The sequence below is a fragment of the Pollachius pollachius genome (genome assembly GCF_949987615.1).
Source record: "Pollachius pollachius genome assembly, chromosome: 14".
Classification (NCBI taxonomy): Eukaryota; Metazoa; Chordata; class Actinopteri; order Gadiformes; family Gadidae; genus Pollachius; species Pollachius pollachius.
Window position 1 is genome coordinate 16660604 of NC_136947.1, and position 12500 is coordinate 16673103.

Here is a 12500-nt window from a genome sequence, read left to right on the forward strand (position 1 = left end):
AACTAGCAACGATACAAACGATTGAATAAATGAATGATAGTCAGGAATTGGAATGAAAGAATATAGTTACACAACCACAAAAAAGAAGGGTTAATGAAATATCTCTAAGGTGATGATCAGTCTAGAAAAACCTGTCTGGTGAAACTGGTGAAAGCATAATGGCAGAAAGGCAGACGAGTTGCGTATAGATTTATCAAGGTAAAACTATTTATCGTTAACAAGTCTTTGTGACACTTCGGGGAGATTAAATTTTCTTCTCTGAAAATGACACAATGTTGGTCTTCAAATAAAGAAAGATTTGGAAAGGCATCATTTGAACCAGATGCATAGAGACATATATTTTGATGGCAGGCAAATTATTCAAAGGATTACTCCAGACCAGATTTTTAAATCACACTATTTATAAGCCATGTCACTGAAACGAAAGCCAATGAATACATTGCCATCATTTGATCTGTTTAACATACAATATGATACTAATGTGGGTGTGTGCGTCGGTTTGCATGCCCCTAACAACCCTCCACAGTGTGTCCAGTAACCGTTGGCAACAGTAGATGTAGATTAATGACCGTGGGGGTGGGAGTGGGACAGTTTAGCACTCCATGTATGCTCATGTGCGGCATATGATCACCAGTCTCAGCGAGGGAGTACTTCAACTCTGTCCGCTCAAAGAAGTAGTTCTCAGACCCAGCTTGACATACTGTGGACAGTGATATCATCGTCATCCTCCTCATCGTCCTTGACGTCATCATCCCCATCATCCTCTTCATCATCCTTGTCATCATCATCGTCATCTTCCTCTTCATCATCATCGTCATCCTAATCACCATCACCATCAGCATCATCCATCAATCATCATCATCCATCATTCATCCTCATCATTACCGTCAGCCGTCTTTCAAAATCATGCTATACCACCTCATCATCAATAACATCTTCATCACCATCATCATCATTGCCATCATCATCATCATCATCATCATCATCATTTTGTGTCAACATGGCAATGGAATAGAAAGAGGATCAGAAGTCCCCAATTAGAAGGAAAGTGGATGAGAGCAAAGATTGACACACAGACAGACAGACGGATAGTTATAAAAGAGACAATTAGCAGAATGTAGACGGTTGGACGTGTCCTATATTTGTGTTTTTTTAGATTGCAAACAAACACAATGCTTTGACAAGTGCTTGTCAATTCATCTATTTTGGCTTCCATTAAAACATTGAGATTGCCAGCCCAAATCTGCTGTCAGCCGCAACAAGTGGTGCTATTGTAGGGCCTGTTTATCTACAAAGGGTCTTCTCGTCAGGCCTGTGAACAGCTTAGTGCCGGGGTTTTGAAGCTTTGCATTGCTTAAGAAAAAGTAAACACAACAAGGCAGCCTTCATTATTCAGACGTGAAATCTTCACTGCACTTCTACAGTTGTGTCGTTTCTCCTGCTCACAGAGCATGTGAGCTGGGATTGCATTGTAATCGGCTTTCATTTCGGAGATTTGGTATGGCAATTCAAAACAAGCTACTTGTATGTGCTATTTTATAATCATATGTTGTTTATTATGGTTTAAAATGATTTGATATTAAAATAAGGTTATGAATGGTGGATAACAGTGAATTAACAACAGCATAGAGGACATTTTTGACCAGTACTTCAGTACATGTATCTATCTATCTATCTGCACTATAAAAAGCACCTGTGGGTCTTCACGCACAGAACAAGTGTTTACTACCAACTAGAAGAACATAAGCCATAGCTCATTACTCCAGGTTATTGATGTCGTATTTCTCCCTCCTTGTTCTCTCTTCTGACCAAGACTGGAACCACATCAATGTGTCAGACTCAAGCCTTCATTTGTGTGTAATGCATCTTTCTCCTGGCACTGTATTTCCTGTCTGCCTTGTTCTGGCAACACAGCCAATAGCAAGAAATCCAAAGATGAAAGAAGTAAACAGTATTTACTCTGTCTTTGAACAAAGCTTTCTTTTTAAAGGGTGAAACGGTCCCCTGACTGACATGTAGTCTCCGATTCTTAAGACATATTTGTTATCAGAATAATTACAAATGACTCCTCTGCCTCCTCCTATCCTTCGGAGAAAGTAAGTAATCATTTCCAATGATTGCCGGTGGCCGTATCTCTCTGAGAGAACCACCTCAGTGACTGCTACTCTGAGTAACGGTAACAATGTTGGCTCGGCTCATCCTCGCAGCTCTTTTTACAAAACAGGTGGAGGCAGTTAGCACACAAAGCGCTATCGAAAGCCTACTAAACCTCCTTATCTCCAGCCCACAGCGGAGGGATGGTTGACAAAAGGCTCCACATTTCAATCCCTCTCTTTTTCTCTTCCTTTCCTCTCCTTCCCTTTCATGTCTTGTACTTTTCCATTGAATGTCCTCGCTGTGTCCCCCTGCTCTACCCGTCCATCATCCCACCATCTAATCCACTTCCTCATGATACCTCCTTCATTCCCTTCCTTATGTTCTGGGCTTTGGCATCGGCACAACTAATCACTGATTAGCTGTGGGTTGTTTCTCTGAGGGTCTCTTCGTTTGTGAAAAGCAAAAACTGCCTGCTTTCATCATCTACACACACATGTGATGCACACATGATGAGGGAGTATGAGTGTGTGTGTGTGTGTGTGTGTGTGTGTGTGTGTGTGTGTGTGTGTGTGTGTGTCTCTGTGTGTGTGTGTGTGTGTGTGGGGGGGGGGATTTGGGTGGATGTGGATGGATGTGTGGGTATGTGTGTGTGTGTTGGTGTATGTGTGTGTGAATGGGTGGGTGTGTATGTGTGTGTTGGTTTGTGGATGTGTGTGTGTGTGTGTGTGTGTGTGTGTGTGATAGGTTGTGTGATAGGGTGTGTGTGTTTGTGTGTTCCTCCCAAGCTATACTGGGAACAACTGAAGGCGTGCACGGAGGCAGATGATGTGGTCGCGAGACACAGAGAATCTATGTAGAGAGAGAGAGAGAGAGAGAGAGAGAGAGAGAGAGAGAGAGAGAAAGAGAGAGCACACACACACACACACACACACACACACAAGTAACTTCATTTAAAGTTGTCACGTTAATTAACTTGTCGGTTTCTCTCCGGTTCCTGATGACCACTTGGAGCAACGTGTTTTTTTGGTCAATGTGTCCCCAGAAGATACACACACATAGACAAACACACACTCTCACACACACGCACACACACACACACACACACACACACACACACACACACACACACACACACACACACACACACACACACACACACACACACACACAAACACACACACATAAACACACTATACCCAAACACACAGTCAATTATTCGTCTCCAGGCCCAACGGACATGGTGATGTAACCCAGTGTGTGGTGAAGCTGGCCTCATGATGTTCTAGCCAGTGTTACTGAGCAGTGCTCCTGTATGCTGGCAGGGGGAGGAGGGGACTGTGGCCGGTCTGGTCTGGCTGTGGAGGGGCACCAGACGGCCGGTCCTAGGCTGGTTCTGCTCGGTTAGCTCGCTGCTGCACTGCAGCTGGACCTGCTAGCCCCTCTGCTGCTCCTTCCCCTGGACAATTGCTTATCTGACGCCAGCAGACAGCCAGGAGTTAGCTATGGGTTCGGTGTGTGTGTGTGTGTTTGCATATGTATTTGGTCATGTTAGTGTAAGTGCTTGTGAATGAGTGTGTCCGTGTTTATGCATGCGTATGCATGTTTGTATGTGTGTGTGTATATGTTTGTGTGTGTGTGTGTGTGTGTGTGTGTGTGTGTGTGTGTGTGTTTGTATGTGTTTGTGTGTGTGTTTGTGTGTGTGTGTTTGTCTGTGTCTGTGTCTGTGTTTGTGTTTGTTTCTAGGATGTATGCTCTATGAAATGTCAGTATGCAACACGTGTGTGAGTGTGTGTGTGGGTGTAGTAATAATAATAATAATAATAATAATAATAATAATAATAATAATAATAATAATAATAATCCATTTTATTTATGGGCGCCTTTCTTAACACTCAAGGTCACCTTACAAAATCAAACATCCATAATAGCAAACAACAAAAACAACAACAACATAATAAAACAGTGTACAAGAGAAAAACTGTGTTCATTCTAGTCCCAAGAATGCAAGTGACTTAAAGAGAGTAGGCTTGGCTGAATCGATACATTTTCAGGTGAGATTTGAAAGTGATAATGGAACTGGAGTGTTGGATGTCATGAGGCAGAGAGTTCCAGAGGTGGGGGGCTGAGCGACTGAATGCTCTTGACCCCATGGTAACCAGGCGAGCTGGTGGGAGGGTGAGCTGGATGGAGGAAGACGATCTGAGAGAATGGGTTGGTGTCTTGATATGGAGGAGCTCGGTAAGATAATGAGGGGCAGGATTGTTGATGGCCTTGAAAGTGAGAAGGAGGATCTTGTAAATGATGCGATATTTGATGGGGAGCCAATGAAGTTGCTGCAGGACAGGTGTTATGTGACTGATGGAGGTGGTTTTAGTAATGATACGGGTTGCAGAGTTTTGTACCAGTTGTAATTTATGTATGGAATTAGCAGGTAAACCACAGAGGAGAGAGTTGCAGTAGTCCAGACGTGATGCGACCAGGGTGTGAACCAGAATTTCAGCACTGTTGGGGGAGAGAGATGGGCGCAGACAAGAGATGTTACGTAGATGGAATTATGCTGACCGAGTGACATTATTGATATGGGACTGAAATGATAGGGTGCTATCCAGGATGACACCCAGACTCTTGACCTGGGGAGAGGGGGGAAACTGATGAATTGTCAATGGAGATGGAGAAGTTATTTATTTTAGAGAGGGTGGATTTGGTGCCAATAAGGAGGATTTCAGTTTTATCACAGTTGAGTTTGGGAAAGTTTTGGGAGAACCAGGATCTGATTTCCTTGAGGCAATCGGAGAGGGAGGTGGGAGGGAGGGTTGTGGTGGGTTTGGTGGACAAGTAGAGCTGGGTGTCATCTGCATAACAATGGAACTGAATATTGTATTTATGGAAAAAATGGCCAAGAGGGAGGAGATAGATAATGAACAGGAGGGGTCCAAGGACAGAACCTTGGGGTACACCAGAGGAGAGGGGGGAACAATGGGATCTAAATTTTTGAATTGGACAATCTGAGTACGTCCAGACAGATATGATTTAAACCAGTCCAGAGGTTTGTCAGATATTCCAAGAGAGGCTAATCGGTCGATGAGGGTGGTCTGGGAAATGCTGTGAAAAGCTGCACTCACGTCCAGGAGGATCAGGATGGTGAGTAGTCCAGCGTCCGCAAGAGCTGTTTCGGTGCTATGAATTGGGCGAAAGCCTGATTGGAACTGTTCGTAAAGAGTATTGTGAAAGAGGTGATCATGAATCTGAGAGGCAACTGTTTTTTCCAGAATTTTTGAAAGGAAGGGGAGGTTGGAGATTGGGCGGAGATTGTTGAAGTTGCTGCGGTCAGCACCGGGTTTCTTGAGAATAGGGGTTATTGCAGCTGATTTGAGGGGTGACAGAACAGTACCAGAGATGAGAGAGGAATGGATAATTGCAGTTATAAGAGGGTCAGGGTTTAAATGCAGCCTTTAACCAGTATTGTAGGGAGAGGATCACGTTGGCAAGTGGATGGTTTAGATTTGCGGACAAGGTCGGAAATTTCAGCAGCAGAGGGGAGGTTAAAGTCAGAGAATGGACGGGAGAATAACTTTTTGAAAGTCAGGGGAGGGTAGGATGGTTGAGATCAGGGGGGCTAACTGCTGATGAATTTGGTCAATTTTAGTATTAAAAAATGTCAAAAAGGATTTACAGGAGTCAGTGGAGTCAAAATGGTGGGTGTAGCGTTTTGTGAACCAGGGAGAATAGTGCTCGAGAGTTTCCAGTACCTAACCTGATTATTTCTGCATAATAGTTGGATTTTGCGTTGGTCAGAGAATCCTTATAGAAGAGGAAATGGGTAGTGAACATTTCCTTGTGGATGGTACGCCCAGTCCTCCTATAGAGGCGTTCCAGTTGGCGACCTCTGGCTTTCAGTTGGCGAAGTTCAAGAGTAAATCAAGGTACAGATTGTGTAAATGAAACGGTCCGTGATTTTAAAGGGGCCAGGGTATCTAGGAGATTTTGAAGGCCACTGTTGTAGTGACTGAGCAGTTCATCAGGGGTGGGTGTAAAGTGGATGCTTGGAAGATTAGAAATGCCAGTGTCCAGTGCTGTTGAATCAATGTCCTTGATATTACGAAAATAGATTGTACGGGGCAGTTTAGTTTTGAATAGAGTCACCTTTACATTAAATGAGATTAACATATCATCGGAGATGGGAAGATCAGATGCAGAATAATTAAAGGGAGTGACACCAGAGCAGCAGAGTAGATCCAGGATATGGCCTTTTGAATGGGTGGGAAAATCAATAAACTGCTGCAAATCAAGGCTGTCAAGGCATGATACAAAGTATTTTGTGAGGTAATTATTGCCATTATCAATGTGGACATTGAAGTCACCAAGGAGAATTACATTAGGGGAAAGGGATGAAATAAGAGTGAGGAAAGCAGAGAATTCTTTGATGAATTCTGAATTGGGCTTAGGCGGACGGTGAACAGTGGCTACAGTGATAGGGGATGGTCCATTCAGTGTTAGGGTTAGGGTTAGGGTTAGGTTAGTGACTCAAATGACGGGTAGACTGGCACAGAGACAGGCAAGACTTTCCAGCTCTCGCGATAGATTATCACGAGACCTCCGCCGCGACCGGTAGTGCGGGGTTGACAGGTGTAAACAAACCCGGGGGGCGTTGCTTCGTTCAGCTGGGAAAAGTCATTTGTGAATGTTGTGTACGTGATGTACGTGTGTGAGCGTGGATATGTGTGTCATGCACCGATGCCTCTCTTGAGTCTATGGCTTTATGCTTTTCAATCTTCCTTAACCACTCCATTAAATTGTCTAGGATTGCCACTCCAGGCCTGGAGCCGGTGCCACTCTTCCCATGATAATCTCTGAGTGTCTGAGTGACTTTTTCAATTTAAAATCCACAAGAAAATATGTTTGGCAAGTTTAAGTCTAGGCGATTTCATTGCGCATTCATCCACCAATGGGAGGCTTAAATGTTTTCTCTCATGTTCACCTTTTGCCTGAGGCTGATTTGTCCATTGTTCTCTTCAGAATTAGAAGATCTTAACCCCTCTCAGACATAAGGCTGTCCGGGCTTTGAAGGCTTTGAAGGGGTGTGTATCGTGAAGCTAGAATGAGCCATTACACGTTGGTATTAAGGTCATTAATTACAGAGACGCTCTATCCGTTTTGTTAGGAGAGCCAGAAGATGTTACGCTATGAACTGTTGATGAAGGGACCCGTCTGCCTGGCAGAGACAACAAGACTCTGATGCCATGGACACTTCCTCAACGCAGGCATAAATCATCCTCTGGTTGGGTGTCTGGTGGGTTGTTGTGTGTGGGTGTGTGTGACTGTGGGTGTGCGTTACTGTGTCAATCTGGTTATGCTTGTTTGTGGGTGGGTGTCTGTGTTCATGTGTTTCTGCACGTGTGTATGCCTGCGTACTATGTGTGTCTGTTTCTGGCTATGATTGTTGGTTGGTGGGTGTGTGTGTCTGCATGTGTGTGTGCATGCGTGCGTGTGTTTGCATCTGAATATGCTTGTATGGGGGTGGGTGTGTGTGTGTGTGTTTGCGGGCATGTGTGCGGTTGTGTGTGTGGGTGGGATTACATCTCTTTGTAAACAGTTCTTGTTTGAGTAAAGAAGGACCCCAACACCGTCGGCAGAGGCACCAGGGCTCATACGTATCCTCAATCACCAGCCATTAACACACTTCCACGTCTTCCCTGTCAGCCGTTTGAATACAATCCTCTGAGTTATTTGTTATTGCCCCCCCCACACACACACCCCTCCATCCCCCCTCTCCAAGCCATTGCACATCAAATCACTTTCTGTTCGTTGTTTACCATAGAGCCAGGCTCTCCCCAATAGGGTTTTACCCAGTGAGGGGCATCTATGTGTGTGGAGAGAGACTGTGAGTGGTGCCCCGGTGGTGATATGTGGATCTAATAACACGGGCTAGAGGGGTTGTTGCGTTCCCTAGCCCCTCTGAGCGCTATGCTTCATCCAGCATCCACCAGAGGAATGCATAATCGCTCATCTCCATCAGCCACAGACTCCTGCTTGAGGGGAACTTTAACTTTATATAGAGCCCCAAGATTTAAAGCTTTGGTTCTGCGAAAACTGAGAGTGAATTCGGATCCATGCCGTTAGGGAGCGGGTCAGGGTCAGCCATTTTGTTTAAGGACGCATTTCAGGTAGTGGTAGTGTGACGGACATTAGCTCAGGGCTAAACTCATGAATGGACATGGGGGGGGGGGCTGAATGCCAGGCGAGACGGGTAGATTCTGTCTGCTGCTGATCGAACGCAGTATCATTCTGCTGGGAGTCAAACACCCCAACCGCTCTCAGACTCTTAGAGATCAACCTTAAATCCTGTTTTGTTTTTATTCAAGCCATATTTCCGATCAATGGCCTTCAGATCCACCCACTAGTTTCTCAGCACAGGCTCAGCTCACGGCACGCACGTCAATCACCCTTGCCCCACCCCGACCCCGTCCTTCTCCATCTACTGACTATGTCACTTCCTGCCCGGAGCTCCGATACATGTCATCATCAGACGTCTGAAGCCATGGTGTGAAACTTAAAAGAATGTGTGTGTCAGTGTTTTATTTTAGGTTTGTTGAAATATTGATGCTTACTCATGGTGGGATTTTGTGTGTGTGTGTGTGTGTGTGTGTGTGTGTGTCTTACAATACAAAATAATACATAAAAGAATCCTAGTGAGAATGAAGTCTGGGCTCCAATATATGCAATCTTTATCGTGCAAATGCACACACACAACCACAGAAACATACACATAAACACACACACACACACACATACACACACACGCACACGCATGCTTGCACCGTCTGCAGAACACTGCTGAAGCAGCTGTCATTTCCCATTTCAATTTCTCAGTCATAAAGAACGCTCTATGTCTGGAGGATGTTTGATCTCTTTAGACTGGGGTGGCTTATTCTCTCCACCTCTCTCCACCACTCTCTGTCTCTGTCTCTCTCTCTCTGTCTCTCTCTCTCTCTCTCTCTCTCTCTCTCTCTTCTACACTTCTTCTCTTTGGTTCTCTTTCCTCTCCCATCTCTCCTCCCTCTGTATCACTTCCTCTCCCTCCTCTCTCTCCTGCCTCCTGCTATTCCTTGTCAACAACATTTTCTCTGACTCCCCCATGGGGACTTCAGGCTTCGTCAGTGATTTTATTTGTCGGCCTGTTACTCTTCCCAATGAGTTAATCTGCGGCTCCTTTTACGCTCCCTGTTCGGGAACGTAATTCCCTTTACTTTATCTCTGCCATTCAGGCTCCACCTCCTGCTCCACTGGGCGGGTTGATTACTTCCCTTTCAGAAGTTTAGTATTTTCTGTGGCCTTCCAACAGCGCACGGTGGTTGGCCACGATTCAGATTTATTATCGACAGTCCTCTGTAGAGTTTATTCCTTCCGAAAAAACAACAACAATAAGGGTGTCTGTGTGTGAGGAGGGACAAAACAAATAAAAACAATTAACAAATAAAGTAGACCGATTACCACTACACCGAGAGGTGTTGACACTGTAAACCAGTACGTGAAATCAGCCATACATTACTCTGATGCCTCTGCTACTATGGGGTAGGTGAGCGAAGCCACTAGGAGTCGGCCAATAAAGACGCAACCGCAGAATACGGCGGAGGCTGAACGGCGACAGGTTTGCGCGAGGGGGCGTCTTCCAGTGACTCATCCGTGTCTCCGCCGCGGACGCTGGGAGGGCTGGGTGCCAGCCGAGCATGAGAGAACCGTGTCCTGTGTGCCGGCGTGCTGTGAACCAGCGTGGGCGCAGACCGCCTGACCTTTCCCTCGACTCCTTGGTTCATTCAATTTACTTATTTTTTCTTAGCAGAAGACAAGAAAGCTCAGATTCGCATTATTTTCGTTGATTCAGTTTTTTTTGTTTTTTTTAAATGTTCGGGCCAAGGGCGTAGTCACTGCTTCTTATTCTTAAAAACTGGATGATTGAGCAATTAAAGAATTGATTTGATATTTATCAGTTCATTACTGCCATTCAAAATGTGTTTTCCTTTACATTTACAAATGTATCTTTTTAGTAGAATAAAATATATTTGTGAATTTTTTCAGTGTAGTTAATTTATGACATATTTCTGTTCAAACCATTAACGGATCCGTCAGGTTTCCGATATGTGTCCCCCCCAATGTTAAACTCATTCCTACGCCCCTGGTTCGGGCACAGATACGGTCATATAGTCACATACACACATAAACACACACAGATGCACGTGCGCACACATAAACACATCACCATGGTTAAAAGGAGCCGAGATATTCTTGTTTGTCTCCAGAACAACAGCCACAACAGAATCATTAGTGCTTTGACACACTTCCTCTCTCCTCTTACCATGCTGACACAATATGGACACAAACATAATAATTCAAGTTCTACCAATACTGCCACAGTGCAAATATCAAAAAAGTGTTTGTGAACTATAAATGTACAGTTGCTATGTGGAAACCGTGGTAGAGTGCAGACAGTGGTAGAGTTTGTGAACTATAGATGTACAGTTTCTCTGTGGAACCGGTGCATTTATTTTAATTGGCCATCTTTTGGGCACCTCAGAAATAATTGATCAGTTTAGTTACCCAGAGGTGGACGTTAATCAGAGGGTGTTAAAACAAGATTAATTCAGCAAACGTTAATAGTCTTAAAACAAAGTGTTAAAGTGTTAAAACAAGATTAATTCAGCAAACATAAATATTAAACGGTAAACATGACATACACGCTCACACATTGCCACAACAGTTATGACAACAGTAAACTAAGCTCCCCTACTCCTGGTCCTCTGCTCTTGGCTGGTTCAGAAGCCCCAGCATTGATCCATAATTCATCCAAGGAAAAATAAGCTACCCAGCATGTCTTCAGACCCTCCCTCAGAGCTTGGACGGCTCCAGCCAAGACACATCTCTTACTGTGTCTCCTGCCACGCCACTGACACCTTATTAATAATGCACTGCTTCCACCCATCCCCCTGGTCCGATCCCAGCAGAGAACCATCCCCAGGGACTGTCAGCTCTAATTAATTGCAGCCATCATGCATTCATTTTTCTAGAAAAACAAACCGTTTTCCCTTGCCTTGCGTGGACAGCCGATGGGTGCGTGGGGCTGATGGATGTGGGAGTGACGTGGACTGCTGTCTGGAATCGAATTGGCTGTGAGCGCCATCAGATCGCATGGACTCATATTAATCTACCTGAGACTGAGCTGGGATGGGCCATTAGTAGCCTGTCCAAAGGTAACCGCTCTCGGCGTTTTCATGGCCTCATTTGTTGTTGTTGAGTTAATGTATTGTCAGAGTTGTGTCGGCTGAAGCAGCAGCAGAGAGGGGATAGAAATACACAGTCCTGAAGGATCTGCCATTTTGTTTCCCACTGCCCAGTATAAGCTCTTCTTTCCGGGTGTTTTTGTTTTTTGTGCTAATAAAAGTTACCTCTTTTGGTTGATTCACTTCGGGTAAGTTTGTGTGTGTGTGTGTGTGTGTGTGTGTGTGTGTGTGTGTGTGTGTGTGTGTGTGTGTATGTGTTTTTGTGAGTGTGCGTGTGTGTGTGTGTATGTGTTGTGTGTGTTTGTGCGTGTGTGTTTGTATGCAGGCAAGCATTAACTTTTTCCAATCTTTTTCTCGTACCAAAATGTCTGAATCTGAATCCCTCGTCCCCCACACCGCAGAGCACTGATGCATTCTGGGAGAAGGCCTCATCCGTCGCCTTGTGTGTACTCTCTCGCCTGTATAGTCGCCCTCACCACAAGATGTGACGGCACCTCCACTGCCACCAAACACAACAAACAGCTCCTGATGTACCACCGCCACTGTTTTCAGCAGATCCACAACACAACATGAGGCTAGCAGCAGGCAGGCCTTGGCTCCATCCTTCTAGCCCTTGTACTCCTCTGGAACCCGACTGGGGATAGGTTAGCAAGCGGCTCTGCGTTCCTCCTCTGCAGCGATTGACCCGTGGTGGTTATTGGGCGGGGGGGGAGAGGGAGGCGGGCGAACCAGAAGTCTTGCGCTATCTGGGCTGAGTTGTCCCATAGCGACGCTAACGAGCACTGGGAGGTGTTAATGCGGTTCAGCTGGGTGAGATGAGATGGAAAATGAACCGTGAGGGCACACGGTGCTCCTCGCTGCTCCATTTTGTGGGAGGGAGTGGAGGGGAGAACTCGCAGGGTTCCAGAGTTATCTGTCGTGGTTGATCCACTTAGGCAAGCTTTGCAATTGCTTTGGGCCTTAAACACCAAAGACCAAATAGTGGCAATCTTGGTTCCCACCATAAGCTGGTTGGGGGAGCTGAATGCGGAGGGAACAAAGATGGCCGCAAGGTGAATAAAGCTTTTGGCTTATAGCAATGAAAGTAAACCGTAATCATATAAGAAATAATAAACTGCATTTTCATAG

General features: G+C 45.2%; 1 protein-coding gene across 1 annotated transcript in view; it reads left to right on the forward strand.

Moving 5' to 3' along the window:
• The window catches only part of kcnab1b (potassium voltage-gated channel subfamily A regulatory beta subunit 1b), a gene marked incomplete at both ends in the record, with an annotated part of 34034 nt that overhangs the window by 588 nt on the left and 20946 nt on the right, over positions 1-12500 (forward strand). The gene's annotated exons all lie outside the window — the stretch shown is intronic.